The sequence below is a fragment of the Lichenostomus cassidix genome, chromosome 10, assembly GCF_008360975.1.
Source record: "Lichenostomus cassidix isolate B80296 chromosome 10, HeHo_3.0, whole genome shotgun sequence".
NCBI classification, from domain to species: Eukaryota; Metazoa; Chordata; class Aves; order Passeriformes; family Meliphagidae; genus Lichenostomus; species Lichenostomus cassidix.
Window position 1 is genome coordinate 14,399,247 of NC_139491.1, and position 21,482 is coordinate 14,420,728.

Below are 21,482 nucleotides of genomic sequence, written 5' to 3' on the forward strand. Positions count from 1 at the left end.
TATCCTCCACGTAGTAAAAGAAAGGACAAATTACAGGAAGCTGTGCCTCAGAGAATAATTATTATAGTATTAGGCAACATTCAACAGCATATATAGGTGAGGAACAAGCATTTCTGTTTCTAATGTACCCTCTGAAAGAAATATTTCATTTACTGGCAAATAGATCTGTGTGTCATGAGCCTACCACAACTAACCTTGTGCATGGCTCCAACACAAATTGAAAAACTGACATAAACTACCTTTTCCATAAATTAGAGTTGACTCACAATAACAGGATAGTAAAAAGAGTCAGCAATTGCTCTGTGAATGCACAGAAATATTTCTAACAATATAAGAATCCTGAACTTCATAGCTGTGATTTCCTAAGGACAAAAATAAACAGTAGAGGAAGGCTTAAATCTATCACAGACTTGTTTTAATGCATAAATTTGTTTTAATTTTAAAAAATTGTCCCCATTAAACTATTACCTGAACACACACACTCTCACAATATTAACTTCCACAAGCTCCTTCTGTTCTATTTGCACAATTTCTGAGGTGTTGGGGTACTAGTGTCAGAACACAACATGGAGGAAAATATGTAATGTGGACTTGAAATCTTTGCTTGCTTATTCAGAAATACTTTCTTTGGAGTATCAGTGGGAATCATCTCTCTGCACAAGACCTCCAAATAACAATGCTTTTCAGGAATATTCCTATGTTATCCAGAGCAGGCAAATGATGAAAGTATATCAGTACAGGAATGCTGCGAAAGTCAAATCAAACCATTTTAAACTTTTTAGCCAACCTCTAATGGCTAAGCCAAGCCTTCTTAGTCCTTGAAAGAGATCATTATGTATCTTGCAGTTACCAGAGAAAACACAGACTTGTCAAGAATGACTAGGTATTTCTCTTCTGGGTAGCTATTCATATCCACTATCATCAGAGATGTTTAATTTTCTAAAGTTAAACTCTATGCAGAGGAACAGTTACTAACTGGAACATGTATCTATAAATACAACAGAAGCATCTATTGAAATTAGCTTTAAGATCCTTGGGATTCAATTTCAAACTTCAGCTACAGTGACTCAAAGGCCTTCTGTAGCATTATTCTTGGTGTACTAAACTATAAATGGGATAAAAACCATTTCTGGGGAACTTCAGAGATTTCTCTGCCTGTTATGTAGCTCTCTGCTTTGGCTTAGGCATTCTAAAGAAAGGCTGGCATTCCCTCAAGACTGAACGAGACTTTGACACAAAAGAATAATTAGGGGGGGTAAAAACCCCAAACAAACTGAACCCAAACCTATTTGTTAGTACAGGTAAAATCAAGGGAACTTCTTGTCAGTTTATTAGTCCATATACTTAGAAATATTTATCAATAGATAGGCCAGGCCACAGCCCTGCAGTCTGGCAGCAAAGGAACAATGTCTTGGTAGTCCAAGGACTATTCCTGGTGTTTCAGTGCAGGGCTGCACTGCAGACCACTGGCTCCTGTGCTTCCTCTAATGGAGATTAATGTGGGCACACATCCCAAAATAACTGCTCAAATCCTTTTCTACACAAGATTTCAAGGACAAGTGTTTTAACATACATTTCAATACTGCCAAAATTGGAAGGAAAACACCTCAGGTACCCACTGACGCACATTTGTACTAACAAATGTCCAAGAAAAAGTGACCAAGGCTTTCATAATAGACTTTAAACATGGTGAAAGTCCTCTTCCCTTCAGTCCTCTTCTGCAGTCCGCAAATTGCTTTATTTTGGCAAAAGGAAGAGATTTCTCTTTTCTATCGTGCAATTCCTACAGGAATTTGGCTTCACTTCAATCAGTGACTAGCACTGCTCAGGTGACAGCAGTGGCTCATCCCAGTTGTCATGAAAAAGCTGAGCAGCAGCTTGAAGGTGCTGTACAGTACAGGGGCATGGAGGGGCAGAGGTGCACCATCTTAAAGGTTCAAACAACACCATGTCCTCTAGCACTTGGGATAATTTGGGCACTAAACACTTGCTAAATAGTTTCAGCACATGACAACAACAAAAGGCTTCAACTGACCAGAGACAAGGATGTAGAACTTCTCAGGTACCTGTGTGGGAATGTATTTTAGGGACCACTGAAAAATAAGTGACACATGTCCAAAACAAACAGTGCTGAGATTATTATGGTATTCTGGTAACTCCTGAACATGCCTTTGCTCAATAAAGCATAAAATATCAACTGTTCATGTCTGTCCCGAAGGAAATGTCATATACCTAACAGCAAGACTTATTTTATGCTTTATTTTTTAAGAGGAAGTACAGAAAACTGCTAGATCACAGACAGAAAACCAGCTCACCATGATCTTACACATCTTCATTGTGGATTTCAAAGTCTGGGCTCCTGAAACCTCTTGAAATTAATGAGTTGTGCAAGACTGCTTAAATTACTTTGTTATTAAATAATACTATAAGAATGACGAGATTCTAATTTATCTTTCATTAAAATTCTCTCTGATGTGAGGCTCCCCACATACTGGTACAGAAACGTAACAATGGAATTTGAAGATTTATTGTTTTCTTTTATGTTTCTATATAATGATGAATAATAGGTCTAATGAGAGGTCTTGCAAGAGCATTGTGAAATTAAGTATTTTTTTCATAAATTTGAAATAGAACACCAGGGAACTTCAACCAACATGAAACAATAAACTACCAATGGATCTCTGACAGCCAGCTGGAAGAATGGCAGTAAGTTATCTTGTACATCTTCTGCAAATATTAAATTCTGCATGCAAGTTACAGGGATAACTCAGAGAACACACTGAAGAACTGTTTCACAGAGTTCTATTCAGGTTTCATCCACAATAAAATTTAGATGAGAACTCCAGCACAACAACATAGACATTCAATATGTTTATCTGCTGGGCTTGATATATATAGAATCTTACAAATAGTTCAGTTCCAAAACTGGACTGGCAACCAAGATAGTAGCATCACATGCCAATTGTTCTGCCAAGCCTTTACCACTTAAAGGGGTACATTTGCAGAGGTGCATCTCTTTCTATGGGAAGAAGATGGTAGTGGAGAAAAAAGGAAAAACACTAAATTACTAAGCTTTAATTAGTAAAGATGATAAACAACACTATCATCGTGTCTTTTCAAGAAAGAGAAATTAAGATTCAGCATGATTAGTGACAGCAGAAAAAATGTAAAATCTGTAGGTTCAGAAATCCAGAAACAATTTACATTCTCAATTCTACCCCCTGAGACTGATGCCACTGAATATAATTTTCCTGAAGTCCTTATTTGGTTCAGGTTCCAGAAACATCCTAATGCTTGTATCAATCATACCTCCATGCGGTGAACCCTTCAGCCTCCTGCATTTTAAAACTGAACTGCAAGATCCTTTAAGTGTTGGGAGAGGGAGCTGTTTATTCTTATCCTGTCAGCTTGAAAGAGATTTTAGACATCCTACAAATCTTGCCTTGCTGCTATGCCTCATGTGCTCTGGTGGTCTAGATGACAGTTAGTATTTCAGTCCATTTAATGTAAACTGCATGAACTCCTACAGGAGATACCAGTCCTTGACACAAAAACACAAAGATAATCATACATTCAAGGAATCCTGGGCTATCAATCACTGAGCAGGGAAGTTGAAACCTTTCACCAGTTGCAAATTAAAATCTCCCTATTAGGAAATTTATAGTTTGGAAGATGCCATCCAGTGGCCTGTGAAGAATGAGTTTATGGTTGACAGATAAAAGATACTAACCTTGCAGAATCACCAACAGCCCTTGCCACCCTTGCTCATAGCATTATTCAAAAAACCTAAACAAGTCAGGAAGATGCCTTTTTGACTTCCAGTCACCCTTTTCAGGTTAGGTTCTAGCCTTGAGTTTTTCTCAGCCTATAAGTAAACTCACTACTGCTTCCAATAGAGGTTTGCTTGACAGTCAGAATAAGACATGACTAAATAATCTGACTTTGAAAGAACTGACTCAACTTTGCTACTTGGAAAGTCATTCACCAGAGCTAATGCACACAAATACCCACTCTTATATCTGCTAGAGCCAGAAGGGTTGAAGAGAAAAAGCAGTAAGAAATACCATACTTCTCTAGAGTTCCTGCATGGGCTTGCAAAGAAAGGTAGGTAAAGAAAACCCCTTTTTAATAAAACAGTGGAAAGCAGCAGTACAATTAGTCATGGCATAGTAAAGAGGTGACTCTATCCTGCCTCCCCACTTAGCCATACACAACTTTATTCAGAATAAGGTAGCTCCAACATACTTGCAACACAGCAGTTTGGGCAAAATTATTATACTTAGTTTTGTGAGACCCTGCACCTCACAACTTAATGACATAGCTGGATTAGGAGGATGCCAAGAGGGGGAATTGTGATTACCACGATACAGGTGTACAGCATATACAGCCTTTTGGCTTTATCTAAAATCACTGATATTTCAGATTAAGGTATTATTTTCTGTCTATATATAACAAAAGTTTTAACACATAAGCATCTCTGCTCACTATCTCTGTTAATCAGATGTAGATTAGAAACTGTACTTTGTAGTGGTAGTTTTAGAGTTGGCAGCTCTGCAAGTCACAATGAAGTCACTTCTCTCTTCTGAGCACTATAATAGCCAAATCTAATTCAGTGTATCCAAGCCATCTACAACCCAGAAATCTCTGCCACTATTTTACCATGCTTAGGCACTTTTGTAACCACTCCTGCACAAGCAAACCTATTCAAGTGGCTGGGACTTGGCCTAAGCAAAGTGAATAGGACCCTTATTGCATCAGGTAAAAAGAAATCAAAGGTCATCTCTTGGCAGTAAAGCCTGAACTTATTTGTGCTTGAGGGCAGGTTATTACAGCACACTGACCCTCACCTGACGTCACTTGATGCTTCAGGCAAAATACCCATGTGTCTACAAACTGAAAAACAGGGACTTAAAATGTGAATGCAAGACTTCTTGAATCTGCAAGAAACAAGAACAGCCTATTACAAACCGTTGGCAAAGAAAACCAAGTAACACTCCAACACCGTGGACTTCATTTGCTGCTTTATATAATCCTATAATCCGTATGCCAGAGGTGACAGAGTGATCTTTAAAAAAAAAGGTGGCCAAATTTCATATGTTGTGATTTGGGTTTTGGGGTTTTTTAAGCAGTGTATGCTGTTGCACAAACTACTTTAAGTCAGACAATCTTATATAGTGACATTTAATCTTCTGCTTGAGTACTCACTGTTGGAGATAGGTGAAGACTTGCTGAAAGGAATGCAACTCAAATGGAATCACTCTGGGCACTGCTTCACACTGTGCTCCCTGGTTTAACATAATATCTGTATGGTTGGAGGAAACAGGCACCTTGAAAACCCCAGAGTTTTGAAAAGCCCTTCTAACATAACTTTAAGAAAACAGCAAAACAAAAAGCAGAAACAAATGTCACGTTTCTGAATCTTCAAATGCCAGGAAGATACGTTTGGAAACAGTTTCTCCCCTTCTTCCCATTTCAAAGCCATAGAAACAATCACAACTGAATCACAAGCACTATGGTTTAAAAGAAATAAGAAAATGACAGTTTCTGTTCAATTTTAACATTATGAAAGCAGCAAAGAGATTTTAGCCCCTTCATGCCCTCGTGATTCAAAACTGCATAAGGATGTTTTTCTTGTTTTTCTAAAATAATGCCTAATTATTATTTAAATTTTAAACATGCTCACAACTATCACTCTGCATTCATCCATGGTGTGATGAATTCAGCCAGCAACAAATAAAGGCAGAAGGCACAGCTTTATGACAACTGATTAATTACAGCAGCATTGTGAGTGCCTAAGTAATAAATCTGAACCTGATCCTGCAAAACTGTGAGCATTCCTATGGGAAGAAACAGAAGTACTCCAGTTGCCTTAATCTGAGCAAATCTCTGAACTGGAGAGGGAGGTAAGAAAGAAAGAAAAAAAGAGACATTCTTTTTGGTGTGCAATATGTATTAATGAGTACAAGCAATGCCTGAAGAAGAAAAGGAGTATAAGAAATTACATTTTTAATGGCTGCTTATCACTACAAAAAAATCAAAACTGATATCCTGCCTTAACCCCACTGTTTCAACACATGAACAGTATTTCCTGGCCAACAAAACTGAACAATACTAACAGTTAATGGTTAACCCAGTCAATTCTTTTAAATCCATATTCTTATGCTGGTTTAGTAAAGTGCTTCAATTCTACATAGGGACACCAAAAGTCTGCAAGGAAGTTTGCCCACTATTCCTCAGTCACCTCCCCAATGGAAGCAGCTCCATGGAACTACAAGAAAATGAGACAGAGCTTTCATTTCTGCCAGATTAAGTAATTGCATCCATTCCATGCAGTTTATCACTCTTTTGGGCAGCTTGTGTCATGGGATGACATTTTATTATAATTATGCAGGGTGGGATTGGACAGGCTCTTGCTTCTCTTTGCCAATCTGATAAGCAAAAGTATTTCTTTTTTTTCACTTTCGTAGAAACTACATGGTTTAGATAAAAATAACCAAACAAAAATACAATATACAACCAAGAAATTGCCTGCTGTTACCAAGTCAGGACTACAACAGCCACCTTTACTGTGGAAAAAAAAAAATCCAGGACATCTGAAAACTTTCCAAGTCAACATTTACTTTCAGATTAGTGTCAATAGTTTTGCTGAATTTGCCATTTAGAGATAGGTTTGTCCTTCCATGCACTCCTCTGCAGCTAATCCAAAGGGAGTGTCAGGGGAATCCGCTTGATTCAGGATTACAGATTTTAGTCATACAATATTCAAGTATCCAAGTGACGCTTCTCTCCTGAGGGAGTAGTATCCATGCTCACATATATCCAAATGCTGATCCAGCAAGGCCAAGCACAACAGATGTTTTTCACCAAGAAGCAGGTTTTGTGAAGAAGGGCTTTTAAAAAGGGCTTCTTTATCCATCCTTTTCCCAAAACAAGAGCAAAGAAAACACATTCCAACTTGGATATCATGACTCACAGAGAAGGCAACAAGCAGGAAACCACACTACTTCTATCAATGTTACAGACAGTATCCTCAGGCTCCCAACAAACACTTAACTTTGAAAAGCCTTCTCCTCCTGTTCTCTTATGTCACCAGGCCATGCAGTCCCAAAGGACAGACCTTGCCCCACCTCTCAGGCTAGCCAGGTCCAAGGTGTGGCATCAGCCCTGCTTGTTCATTGACAGAGACAAACTGGGAGAGACTGCCCACTACCAGGTTTCTCTGCTAAACTTCATTTTGATACACAAAGAGGTCACTACAACCCAGACAAAGATAAAGTTCAGAAGTTGAAAGTCCAGAAGTTGGAACTTCTGTTGTCATGGCAGTTACCCCTTGAATTTAACAAAAAGAGACTATTCTATTAATGTTAGTATTTTAAGAAGCTCGGGTTTAGAAAAAAGCAAAGTAAGCAAAGTTAAATCAACAAAAATAATGTGCAAAAAGGGTAGTTTTCTGTATTTCTCTCTACACTTAATCACATATGGCTATAAATAGCCCATGAGTTTATAGCAGTCTTATAGGAAAAGGAATAAAAGATCACAGTTACAAACAAGTGGCTCCTTTGCAAAGAGATGAATTTTCTCTACCAAGTCCTGTAATCTAAACATTTTTTTGGTACCCAGGGAATCTTCCAAAGGCTCCAGTTCCTGGAACCAACTATACAAAACCATAACTCGTTAAGTTAAAGAACAAGTTACTAACTCTCGTACTGTCAAAAAAACCACTGGAAACTCATGGCTGAAACCAGTGGTGTTGCTTTCCAATGACAAGAGCACATCAGGTGGGAGTGGCCTGAGCCGAAAGACACTGAAGTTACTGATAACCTTTTCCTTGACTTTACTGGCTCTTAGACCAGACTTTTAAATAAAAGAGATAGTGGCTCCTGCACTTACTGAGAAAAAAAATCTACAGAACTGATGGGAAAAAAGTAAATTTTTTACAATAAATTTTTCCATATAAGGAGTCTGGAATCTTCCTGTGAAGGGAAATTCCAAAACCAGGACCAAAATAAATACTGAAGGGGGATGCCAAGTAGCAGCAGCACAGGACTGATGTGAAACAGCCAAGAAGCAAGACCTTAAGCTGTGGTTTGGAGAAACACAGCGATAAACCTAAGAGGCACATACTACATAATTCAGGTTCATTCATGTACAATAAATATTTTTATTCCAATGATGTTTCTTTTTCTTTTTTAGCATCTTTGCATGCAAACTATCTTTAGGAAATGTACCAGTTGACCAACATCCTGTAATTATCATACCTTGTTCAGAGATAAAGGAACAAGTTCAGAGATAAAGCAAGATGCCAATGGCCTCCATCAGAAGCCCAGAGCAGCCAATAAGAGTGTTGAAAGCAGAAGCCCACATTCCAGGAACTCACACATCCATCACCTAAGCAGCCCAGAAGGCTACTTGCCCTCACAAGGACCAGACTGAGATCCTATCTGTACTTCTAGTGCAAGAACAGTTCCTGTGGAGAAGCCCCACATTTAACACTTGGTACCACCATTTAAAAAATATGTAACAGATGTCTGTACGTGGTGTTGACAAGTGCTGACTGTTTAACAGCAACCAAAATTATGAACACTGACCCATCTCTGGGAATGCCATAACCCTGCAGGGGTTACACAAATTTGATGTGTGACATGACACTCGAGTCCCCAAGAGAAAAATGGGTGGGACAGAACGTTCCAGGAGGAGAAAACTGAGTTGGTTTAAATTACAGAATTTGAATCTGTTATTGTTAACTAAAACAAAGAACAAAAATTAACAAAAAGATCATCAGGCAACACTAAAACATATGGTTTTAGCTCTGCTCTCTTTACACAGAGTAAGATTTGAGGCAAAATCAGTGTACATCAGATCATTCTTTTAATCAATCTTTTTTATTTACATCTGCTTAACATCCCTCTAATTAATCTTCTAAATGAAGTACTAAACAATGCATTCTTCCTAAAAATCTAATATAAATGAACATAATTATCTAAAGTACTAACTATCCTGAACAAAAAAGAAGCTATTTAAATTAAAAACACTCTTAGTTAATGTGCTACATATAAACAATGTAACCTTGTCCATTGATGACATATTGAACCATATCTATTCATAACTGAATTAGCTTTAAGGTTACCCCAGTTATTGTCCACACTGCATTTACATTATCAGGTAGAGCTGCTGTCTGAAAACAAAAGAATAACTGAACTGTATATGTACCTACTCAAGGGAACAAGACTTGTCATACAATCTGTTCTTCAGCCAGCACTGTCACCACAGGAAGCATTTCTCAATTAAAAGTTACAAAATGCTTTCCCTATCAACTCTGTGGTAGAAGTGCTGCTATCAAGGTCCAAACTCCTTAAGAAGTTAGTTTGACACAGTAAGTTTTCTTTTACTTTTTTCCTACTTGCAAAAAATAACAACCTTTCAAACCTGAAGCCTGTTATGATAACACAACACTACAGGGGACACAGCTAAAATTGCTTATGCATGGTTGACTTTGGAGTTCCTTGGGTTTTTTAAGTGCTTAACTGTCAAATCTTACTTCTCTGAAACAGAATTTAAAGCCCACAGAAGTGTCTGCAATGACTGCACTTCACTGTAGATGATAAACCTGATTTTCAAAGTAAAAAAAAATCCCAAGTACCACGAAGTGTCTGACCAGCACTTCACCTCTGTTTTTACTAAAACTGCCACTGTGAACAGTCTAAATATCACACATCTGATGTCACATCACAGAGAACTGAGACTGCATTGTGGAAATGCAGCTTTTCTGTTGTCACTGTCTGCACAGAATCACACACTGAGGCCAATATGAGTCTTCAAGATGATTCTGCTTTTTTGTTTTGTTTTCAGTCTTCATTTAACGCATGTCTGCCTAGCACAGTTACTTTGTTCTACAGGAAAAGCAAAGATGTGTTACTGAGATCTTAAAACTCATCACTGCCTGGGAGCAACTTAATTAATTTTCTACCATTAAATCAGCCTGAGCTCTGAAGGAACCTGTTGTATGAAATGCAGAAAGACAGAAATCTTGCCTCATGCAGCACCTCCAAGTGTTTCTGAGAGTTAGTCAGAATCAAAAATTGCTCCTTCAACTACAATGGAGCTGTTTCAGATTAAAGTCATCATCAGCAAGACCTGGGATTAGCCCTGCTCCTAAAAAATACCTGACAAGTTATGTTCAGGGCACAAAATAAACAATCCATATTTCCTACCTATACTCACTTTGGAGGACTCCCTATGACAAGCCACACCAACTGGCCTCATATTTCTAACTCGGCTAAAAATGCTCACTTTGCAGCACTTTTCTTGTTAAAAGGCAGTCTCTCCTCCTAGTCTACTTAACTCCATTCTCCCACTAGATTCCCTGGAAATGGAGTCCCCTGGTGATGGAAAAGAAACATCAAGAATTACAGGTGTCTAATGAATTTCAGCAATATCCAGTTTCCTTTTAAACCTCTGATGATACTGAATAGATTAAAATCACACCAACCAGTAGATTACTACTAAGTTTACACCAGGAAGAAGTCCGAGTTGGCAGGCTACAGCTTGGTAGATCAACTTTCTAAGAGTGCCTTGGCAGGTCCAAAGACAGCTACAAACTCAGACAGATTTCGGCTATTTTCAGTTCCTGCTCTTTCCACAGAAGACAGGAATAACATGCACAGCAGACTGACAGAATATTAAGAGCCCATCAGGCAACTATTTAATCCATGACATTATACTCTTCTATTGAACTGCTAAACACTAGTGACTTAGACAGTGGTTTCTGATTTAAAAAAAAAAATCAAAATGATTCATTAACAGGTGACCTCACATCGAGTTGCAAGTATTTCTATTACTTTTGATGGCTATTCACTGTATTTATGCACCTATTTATCCATCATCTTTGCTAGCAGACATCATCATGCCCTTATACAACCCTGTTGTACTGAAATCTTGCATATAGCTCAGTTTTGCTGATCCCTTGATTAAAAAAGTTATTTAGAATATAAAAAAATACACAATAAAGAAATTACACTGGCAAGAGATATGGAAGAAAGGTGACTAAAAAGCTAAGAATTCTTTACCTTGAATAAAGAATAGCTGAGGTAGACAGATAATGAAAGAACATAGCTCTGAAATAGCACAGACACAGTGAGCAGAAACCAAGCATAATTCACTGTATAAGGTTCGAACAGTATCAGGTGGAAAATTTAAAAGAAGCAAAAGGAAGTAGTTTTTCCACCCAACACATTAACCTGTGGAACTCACTGCTGTCAGAGTTTCTAAACTGTTCATGTATCTGGAAAAAAGTAATTCGGATGAACTAATGTCAAGTGTGTCAAGCGCCATAAAACACACAGGTGTGTGCACACTGACAGTTGCAAAAATGTAAAGCTATAGCTGGAGAAGAAAAGCTATTTCAAGATTCCTCTGTGCTACAGCACATATCCCTGTAGTCTGACAACTGAGCACAAACAGCTCAAGTGTTGGTAGAATTAAAGGAGAGATGGTAACAAAGCCAGAGGCAGAAAAGCGTGAAGAGAAACACCAAACGCCAAACACGGTTCATGCTTTGCACACCGTGCTTAGACAAAAAGATCTGGCCCAAAGCAAGAACAATTGCAACACGCATTCTTCGTGAGGTGAGTTATCCACTTCTTTCCTCTCCCGTACAAACTGCTGGATTCGGATCAAACTACGTGCAGCTACGGCTGCTGGTGGGACACCGAGGCAAAACGAAGCGGCTCCTTACACTGCCTCTGGATGCAGCTCCTGGAAACCGAGCGTGCGAGGAGAGCAGCTTTGAAATGGCTACTTACACAGCCAAAACACGCGGCGCAGGAATCCCGCGGAGCGGAGGAGAGCCGAACGCGCTCCCGCCGCCGGGGCAGAGCGAGAGCCCGCGGGCCGCGGCTCGGAGCGCACAGCCGGCTCAGAGCAGCCCCTCAGCGCGGCCTCGGGCTCCGCCACGGCCGAGCGCCGCCGCCCCGGGCACTGCCCTCTCCCCGGCACGGCGCCCACCGCCCACCTGGCGCGCCCACCCTACCCGGCCTTGCCTCACCGCTCCGCGCCGGCGTCCCGTCCGGGCGCCCCGCGACCAGGCGCTCTCGGGGGCGAGAGGGCTGAGAGCCGCGCGGCCCCCGGCGCATGGGAGGCGGCGCGCCCTCGGCCGGGAATGCCGGAGCCCCGCAGGACCCGAGCAGGTTCCCGGCGGCTCCGGGGCTCAGCCACAGCCTCTCCCCTCTCCCCTCACTCCCGCCCGCCGCCCGCGCAGGAGCCGCGCGCCGGCTGCTGCCACCTGCCGGCCGCACCGCGCAGCTCCCGCCCGCTCCCGCTCCCTCCCTCCCTCCTTCCCCCGGCGGGCCGGCGCTACAGCGGCGATGTCCAGCGGCGATGTCCAGCGGGGCAGCCTGCGAGGCGGAGGCGCAGTGGCACCGCACCTTCCAGCGCCGCCGGTGCGCGGGGGAAGGCGGCGTGTGGCGGGGGTGCGAGGGTCCCGCCGGCGGGGCTGCTCCGCCATCCCCCGCCGGGCTGGGCGCAGGTGCCCACTCGCGTCCAGCCCCACCCGCTCCAGCCCCGCGCCGTGGGAGCGGCGCTCAGAGGCTGTCAGGGAGCCGAGCGGTGCCCCGGGCTGGCCGCGCACCCTCCTCCGCAGGAGCGGCCGGGCAGGTGCCGCTGCCGGAGCTCCGCCAACGCAGCCGTTCTGCGCGGCCAGGGCAGGGTAATGGGTACATTATACTCCATCCGTTTGCAGTTCCTACAGCCCTTCGCTCTTTGAGACGAGGGCACTAAAAGGCACCCCATACTGCTGCCCTCAGATACTACAAGAAAACGCGAGAGACAACTGTCATCTCCCTACTCACCGGTTGGATGAAAGACCACCTGCTTCCAGAAAAAATACTGACAACTAGAAAATAATACATGTTCCTGACAGTGTTTGCTTAAAAGTCTGAGATTTGAAACGGAGCCAGTAACAGGGATACACTGGCACTGTGAAAAGCATACCACTGATAAGCAACTATGAGGAGGATCTTCTCTTGGTAACTTTTGAGTTAGGATCTGAAGAAAAAGACTGGAATTGTGTCTCTGTTCCTGCTTTATATTAAGTGTACTGGACGTAAGATCCCTAAGGGCATTTTCAGCGAAAAGAGCAATAAAGTGTCCGGCATGAGCTCTAAACCTTAGAACCAGATAGTCACTGGCAACAGTTCATTGCAACATTTAGTTTTATGCTTTAAAAACCCCACATTATTATTATTATTATTATTATTATTATTATTATTATTATTATTCTGCTGAAACTGGCCCAACCAGGTGAATGTATTTGTTTTAAAGCACAGCAAAACAGGTTGCTTTCTCTTGCCAATATCTTGGGCTCCATTACACTTGAACCAAGACAAAAGAGTAAAAGATGATGTGTTGACTGTGCTATTCATTACACATAAAACCCTTCTCCATTCCCAAGTTCATATATTGATATAGGCTCTAAGCAAAAGATCTGCTGCAGAAAACTTACTTTTTCCTGTGTTTTCACCAGGCAGTTGCCACAGCACAGCACTCCCAAGAATTCAGATGCCTTGTAGGCACCATGGCAGATCTTGGTTGCAAAAAGACAGCTGTACACAGCTGTATGTTCAAGATTTCTCACATGCAAAGAAAAGCTGCATTATAATACTAAGAGAAGGGTAGCTATGTTATCTCCAAGAGGTCTCATTCATAGGAAGAAAAGGGGTCTGGAAACCACAGATTTAATCTAGAAAGAATTCTGCCAATCCCTCCTGAGTTATGAGGTGGTTTGGCATCAGGTAGAACTTCACCTGTGCTTCAGAACTTAGACTGAAGCCTGTTTGGCAGTGGCAGACAATGTCTCAGGAAGCAAATGCTGTGCTGCCCTGACCATGATCTTATGAAGTACATAAATAAGTGACTAATTGCTAAGCCAGGTAGCATGTGAGCAAGACTAGCTCTGGCATGTTACAGTATTTTAGTTCTAATCTCTGCTGCAGAGTACACATTCTTCTTCATCTACTCTGCCAATTGCATGACTACCGTTTGCTTCGGGGAGAGACACAACTGCAGCCAGATGGACTAGAGACAGGAGTTCTTTTCAAGAGCAAAGACCTCAGTACTGACGTATTAATTAATTACTGTACTTAGTTTACATGGTGGGAATGCTCTGCTTCAGACAGCTACTGACTCCTGATATTGGAGAAAGATTACTTAACCTGTGCCAGTCTGAAAATTAACTACCAAATTTTACCAGCCCTCAGGGAAGGAAGACTTGTTCTAAATTAAGGGCAGCTGAACATCATTCGCCTCCACTCTGGAGGTCCCAAAGGCTGTTCAGCTGGGCACTGAGAGCATCAGAAGAGTTGGAGCCTTGCTGCACTAAAGCAGAGACCATGAGAAGGCCTTTTGAAAAGCCAAGGAACATACACTTGTCACTGTTTTCCCTCCCTGTCTCTTTAGCTGCCTTTACTCTAATTTCCCTAACCTCCCTCTTGCTTCCTATTTAAATTTTGGAGTGATTGCTCCCTCCCAAGAGCGAATGCAGAGTCCTGTCTGTCATCCTGGCGTCTCCTCCTCCCCTTGCTGCTGCTGAGCTGCTCAGAACAGCATGCATCGTGTTTTCCCAGCAGTGCAGGAGGAAGTTGTCCTGCTGCTGAGGGGGCGAGGAGCAATCCTTCCCACACCTTATCTGTGCAGCAGAGCAGCTAACAGTCAATTTGTTCTGAACAACTGCAGAGATAGCAGTCTCCTAATTCTACTGCAATATTATCTGAGGTTTTTCATGGTCTCACATAAAAAATGTGGCTATCTGATGAAAACAACCCAATATACTCAGGCCCTTGGCTGCTTTTTTCTAAGAGATGAACATCAACGGGAATGTAAAATGGCATAATTCTTTCAATAGAGAGCAAAACATAAATGCTTGAAAGAAAACAGCATTCATTAGGAGACTAAATGTAAATGCAGTATCTTACAAAGGAAAAGCTGGTTTAAAGCTTTAATTTGCTAGGAGAAGATGCTGCAGAAAATAATGTTTTTGAGGGAGGTATGAACTAATCAAGCCAAGAAATATCTGAGTAGGACAGGAATCACAGAATCATAGAATCATTAAGGTTGGAAAATACCTCTAAGATCGACTCCCAAATGCAAACCCACCACTGCCAAGCCCAGCACTGAATCATTCATCAGAGTGCCACATCTACACATAATCACACGCATTAACCTACTTGATCATCTGTTCAGCACATGGTGATTCAGTCACACCCCATCTCCTTGAGTGAGGGCAGGGATAGCCACCAGCACCACTCCCCAGCAAGTTGCAAAGGTTCCCTCTTGAGTTGCAAGGGGTACTGAGGTATGTTTACTTGCAAAGCTGAAAGACTTCCCTGCCCATGAGCCAGTTCTTTGGCCAGTTGCCTCTGTGAAAGAGGAGAAATCTATTTCAATTGGTTTCATTAAAATTCTTTGAGTTACAGCAGCTTGGGAACAAGACATTAGTGCTACTTCAAAAATTCAGACAAGAGTACAGCATAAAATTATAAGACTGGCCAACAGACAAGAGGGTAGAACAGCACTGCAGTACTAAACTGGTGCTTGCCAGTCACAAAGAATCATTTCACACTAACAGTGGGAATGAAAGTGTGTGAAAATCCCCATTGGGATAAGGAAAGAGAGAATCTGAGAAAGAAGATTAGATTGTGGTAGAGTAGGAAGCTAGAGTTTCCCTCCCCTGAATTGTTTCAACCACTTATTATTTGTTTCAATACTTCTCTGTGAGCCACTAATTGTCGCAGTGGGATCTTTCTGCTTCATTTCCTTCTCTTTGTGAGAGCAGGCGTCAACACTGCAAAGAGTTAGAAATCTGCAGTCTAGTATACAGAAGACAGTGTCCAATTTGCAACATGTCCAGCATAGGTCAGTGGCACGGTTAAGCCTTGGAAAGTGCCTTTTATACAAGCATTAGATTTAAAGATCTTTGGGGGAGAAAAATCACTAAAAATCACCCAAAAACAAAGAGAAAAAAAGAAAGACAGGGTAGTTTTACAAGTTTTCTCTTCACCCCTTGCTCTGTTACTCTTTAAGCAGGAGTACTTAGCAGAAAGAGTACATGATGCCAAAGGAAAATAATAGTAGCTACCTCAGTTGCAGCTTAGGTATCCTGAGCAGCAGCAGTGTTTCACACTCAGAAACTGTGTTCAAAAAAGCCTGTTTTATGTAATCATCTATGCCTTTCCCCGGTGCTACATCAACAGTTCCTGTCAGATCCTTGCCTGAGAACAGCAGAGATGCATAAAAGTTTTGGAATTAATATGTCACATTACAGAAATAGGAGAACATGCCTGTTTTAAACTTATTGTACTTTGCATGTGAGGGCAAGTTCCAGGAATGGCAGTTCCCTGGGACCTGCAGCTGCTCTGGTCTCTGGTACCACTGCCTCCTTCTTAAGGAAAACTTCACAACAGCACAGCAGGACAAGTTGACTTCCTAGCCAAACAAAAGAAGAATTTGCCCCTCCCTGCTCCATATCAAGTATTTCTCTTTGGTCACACTGAAGGACTTCTCCATGTTCCAGATGAGCACCAGCCAGGTCATGTACAACTACACAGATTAAACCCTTGCTCAGTAGTTGTCTTGATGTGGACATACTCATTACTTTCTTCCATTGCTTTTTGCTAATCACCATTTTTAGTCCTTTAGAGCTAGTATTATGACACTTATGTCAAATTACCTGTCTACATGTTTCCCGCTTAAGACTTCCTTTCCAAACACATTCATAGCAGAAAATACGAGTGAAAGAGAAGCAGATTACACAGATTTAGGTGAAGCAAAAATAGGCATTTAGGAAAACATGAGCGTCATTCAACCGAGTGACCTTTTTAGCTTGTGTTTCTTATCTTTGCTATCTAATAGGAAGACTGGAGACCTACAGCACACACATAATGTGCTGTTTTACATTTATTTTCCTTTGGTGTTTCTCAGCTGTATAATTTAAACCTTCTTTCCTTTACTATATCTGTAACTACAACACATTCTAATATTTACAAATGGAGAGTGACTTGGCAAAATACTGGGTGCAGTCTGTCTGCCATCAGAGAGGCTTTCTTCAAACGGACCTGCCCACTGCAAGAATTGGGAGATCTGAACTGTTTGTTTAAAATCTAACTTCCTCTGAAAATAGCCATGCACAGCTGTAGACCTATTGAAAACTGTTAAACAACTGGAGATTTAGACCAAAACATTGGTTAGAAACCTTTTAGTGAACTAGATATGCCATGATAAGTGGGAGCAAAGGGTGCCCAAGCTGTTCAGAAACAAGAAGCCAGAAAGCAAGGCACTGTGCTAGGCAGCAAGCCTATTAATGCTTAATCCTGCCATGGAAAAGAGGTAGGAACCCAACACTTGGACCTTTGAAATAATCACAGACTTCAGCATTTTCCACAGGTTAGAAATGCAGATGCTCAGTCACCAAAAACATTGCCTAAGACATCTTTATTTCCTCTGGATGAAAAGGGATAATTACAAAGACCTATGATTAAGACAGAGAACATCCTGTATTCTGGCTGAAAAGCACCTATGAGACAAAGAACTGGATATGCTAAATAGAAGAGTACCTACAGACACCCAATTCCCTCACAATGCTCCTTCACCAGGGATTTATCAACAGGAAAGCATTAGTACCAGTTCTTGCAGTGCAAACATGTAGTGAGTGCTGCCTGCTTCAGAGGGCAGATGTGGCCAGAAGCTTCCAGTAAGAAGCTCTAAGCCAGGACAACCACCTCCATTTAGCACCACAAAGGTGTGGTGGGGGGAGAACCACACACTGGCCCTCCTTGCTCTGTACCTCCTCTCTCATTACAAAGCTGTGCATTTCTCCCCATGCTGGAGCTCTGCAAATGAGCCTTCTAAGCAGTGTGAGAAGAACAGGATGATACTGAGGAAGTTGTTCTTGAGCATGAGCTTTGACCCTTCTGGGCAGTGAATATGAACCACATGGGCTGGACAAGTCCCTGGCACATTAGCTGCCTTTGTGAAGTTATTTGCTGATTCAGAGGTGTGAAACTCTAAAAAACACTGTGGAAGCAATGGCACTGCTTGTGGTACTGAAACAGCACGGATTCCTCCTGGGCTGTTACGACTTCATAAATATTGACTTTGGATAAACCTTCTAACAATATTCTGGTTGGGGTTGTTTTTTTTTTTTTCCTTTTTCCTCCCAAGTGGGCTCCCAGAGCTAATTTACTTAAGGCAACATACATGACACAAGAATAAGCCCTTTGAATAGTGATGCAAGTGCTTGGTCATGAAATGAAAAAAATGTGGATTTTGATTGATAGTTGGAATTCATGCTGTTTGTTTGATTTACCCTGAATTCTTTGTCACCTTAGTGCTATTCCTGCCAATATATGTCAGAACACTACTGATTATGGGCTGAAATACTGTTTCAAAGGGGTTTTTCAGTCTTAGGCTTACCAGTTTTCCTTCCCCTTCCATAGGAGCAATGAAAATTTAGCCATGAATCTTTTTTCATCAAAAAATCTTTCTCGGCTACAACTAGCCATATGCTACACCTCTTTCTTTTCTCATCTGCAGCAGTATGAAAATTAAAACAAAATAATTTATTTCAGTGAAATCATTTCTATGCAACACATTAGAAGCAGATCTAATATACTTTAGGAAAGTACTATTAGTTTTCACTCTGTGGCATGATTGTCATTTCTTTTGTGCACTACTATACCAGTTTGCAGTCACAACTGTCACCAAGTGAGCACCAGCACACATTTCTCCCAGTGTTACACACAGCAAAGCTCTGAACCAGTACAAAACTGTCAGGATGCTACAGTGAAGATAAGTACATGGAGGAGGCAATTGTTTCCTTGCTTTGGAGGGAAAATCAGGTATTTCTTCCTCTAGAAAAGCTCTTCAGTGTTAAATGTTCCTATATGTTAGCCTGAATTGGGCCCAAATTTCTAGTCTTTTAGTCTCAACAGAACAGGTTGAGAGAAGAACCAAGAGAACAATGAGAGTAAACTATAACTACATCTGAGAAGACAGGAGCTTAAATATTATTTAAGGCACTTAGCTATACTCCCCCTTGGCAATGGCAGGTAGAGCTTGGTAGACCAGCAACACTTCCAGGAATGCAAGTATTAATATCTAAGTTTTACTCATTATTTCTTGCCCCTTTACTCCAGTATGCCCCACTGCCCCTGTACCAGCCATACTTGCACAGACTGAACTCACACATGTAGCTTGGAATAGAGGCTGTTTTCAGACAATTTTTCTCTTTAACATTACTGTCTTTCCTGATTTACTGATTCTTGGCTGAACTTAAAATTATCTGAAAATCATTGCCCCTGAGAAAACCTTTACTTAAGTTCTTGCTGAATGTCTAACCTGAAGAACATCCAGAGATCCAGACTCTGTGCTATGGCTCTGATCAAACACTTGAACACAAGTCATTGGCAGGAACACTCCTATCAGCTTCTTATCATGCTGTCTGCTGGCAACCTGATGCTAAATAGCTTAATATTTGTATCAGCAACTTAATCAGGATAATTATTTGAAGCAGAAGAGAGTTGTTTACCAAAAATAAATAAAAGGCTTATGGATTATCTAAGTGCTGAGCTATGGGGTTTGCTTTTTTGTAGAGTGGACATGCCTAGATGCTTTTCCCCTGATTCATGAAAACAGTTGGACCACAGGCAACCTGTGTGCTGATCTGCAGGCAAATCTTGTGTCATAACATTGGTCTATACAGAAAACATTTCCCGTGCATGAGGAACAGCATGAAAAAACCCCATTGTGTTGGGCCCCTGTCCTGTACCCCTGAACGTTATTAGATCTGCATCATCTTGTACTCTCACTGGAGGGTGTGAGAACTCATAGAGTAAAGATTTCCATTCTGCAGTGAGAAGAATAAAAGTGCAATTGAACATCATGTACTGACTGAATTATTAGGTTATTAAAGAGAGAAAAAGGGCAGTGGAAAATGGACATGTGTTCAATTTCTCTTTCTGAAAAGCAGGGGTTTTTTTAGGATGAGGCATATGCACGCAGCAGTTCAGGGAGGGTATGTACAAGTTAGCCTTTTACATAAATGGTCATGGCCAAGACTATCCAGCTGCTCTGTAACACACTTTCTACACCATGAAAAGTCATCTTTACAGCCAAATCCCTATGAGCACAATGTGAGTAAGATTTTACCCTGTCTTCTGCAGATACAGGGAGTCATTCTGGGGAAAGAAACCAAGACATGTTCCATATAACTCATGAACAATTCCCTCATCTAAGAAGCCTAGCATAGGGTTTATTCTTGGAAGGTTTACCACCAGAGTAACCAGAAAAAATCCTAACAGACTTGAATGTATTTTCTGTGCTAGAGATTCACACCATAAATTCAGCAATATATAATCTAACAACCACAGGATGCGCAGTTTCTAACTGTCTAATATTCAAGAGTTTAATTTGGTACCACAGCTGCCAAAGACTTACTGTACAAAACACACTCTTACTTCAGTTTGGGCTCTTAAGAAGCTTTAAGATGCAGTGGATCATTAAAATCCTGTCTTTTTCTCCCCCTCTTTATTTATCCCTACTTACAGTTACAAAATAGATTGTCAGTATAGTCTTTTTCCTGCCTTCCTCCAAACACCTGACACAAATATCAGCAATTTCACAACAGCAAGAGTCTTCTCCCTGGGATGATGCAGCACTGAGCATTGCTGAGCTGCATAAGAGTCTTGGGTGGCACAGCCCATCCAGCCTTCCTGTGTTTCTCTCCCCAAGCTGTGCAGAACCAGCAACCTGGCCAGGCTCAGCACAAGGACAAGCTGGCAGCAGAAAGCCTGGCCCAGGCAGAGCTGCAATCCCCATAGCCAAAGGCTGAGCCACAGTGATAATCCCTCCCAACAAGCATTTGTGCTGCAGCTCCTCAGCTGCCTGTTCTCTGCCTGCCCTCTGAAGTAACAAACTCTGGCCTCTCAAAAGAGCCATTGATTTTAAAACCTGAATCAAAATTAACTTATTTGCTATGGTGAAACTAAGGGAGAAACAAAGTGGGTGGAGAAAAGAGGGAAGATATTCTATCTCATTTGAAGATTAACATGAGGCTAGTATAACAAACTACACTTCATATGTTGCCTTTCTTTGTGCATAATGTAAACAGAGCTCAGCTCACTTCAAGCAGATGGTCCACAGACTCCAAGCACTTGAAACAAGGGACAAGCACAGGCAAGCACAAAAGGATGAGGAGGACCAGGGCTCTTAGAACATCCCAGTGTAGATTTTTATGTACAGACACACTTCATAGCAAGACACCCAAACTCTCTGTCACTGACTGACCTTCCATAAAACATAATCTACATAATATCACCATCTGCCCAGCAGGGTAATTAGACATGCAATTGTATTTTACAGATACACACACATGCACACAGAGCCTTAGATTAGGTAGTTTACCATACTCTATAAAGAAGTAAATAGAAGTACTG

The 21,482-nt window shown here is 41.4% G+C and overlaps 1 protein-coding gene across 2 annotated transcripts in view; it reads right to left on the bottom strand.

Moving 5' to 3' along the window:
* THSD4 (thrombospondin type 1 domain containing 4) overlaps nt 1–12,183 on the bottom strand; it is a 238,567-nt gene extending 226,384 nt beyond the window's left edge. Inside the window, exon 1 of one of the 2 annotated variants that reach the window (XM_085070773.1) lies at nt 12,044–12,183. The gene's annotated coding sequence lies outside the window, so the exon portion shown is untranslated. Of the gene's footprint in view, nt 1–5,205; nt 5,294–12,043 lie in introns of those variants that run through there. The other variant, XM_085070774.1, reaches the window with a different exon arrangement.
* Between the last annotated feature and the right edge of the window lie 9,299 nt (nt 12,184–21,482).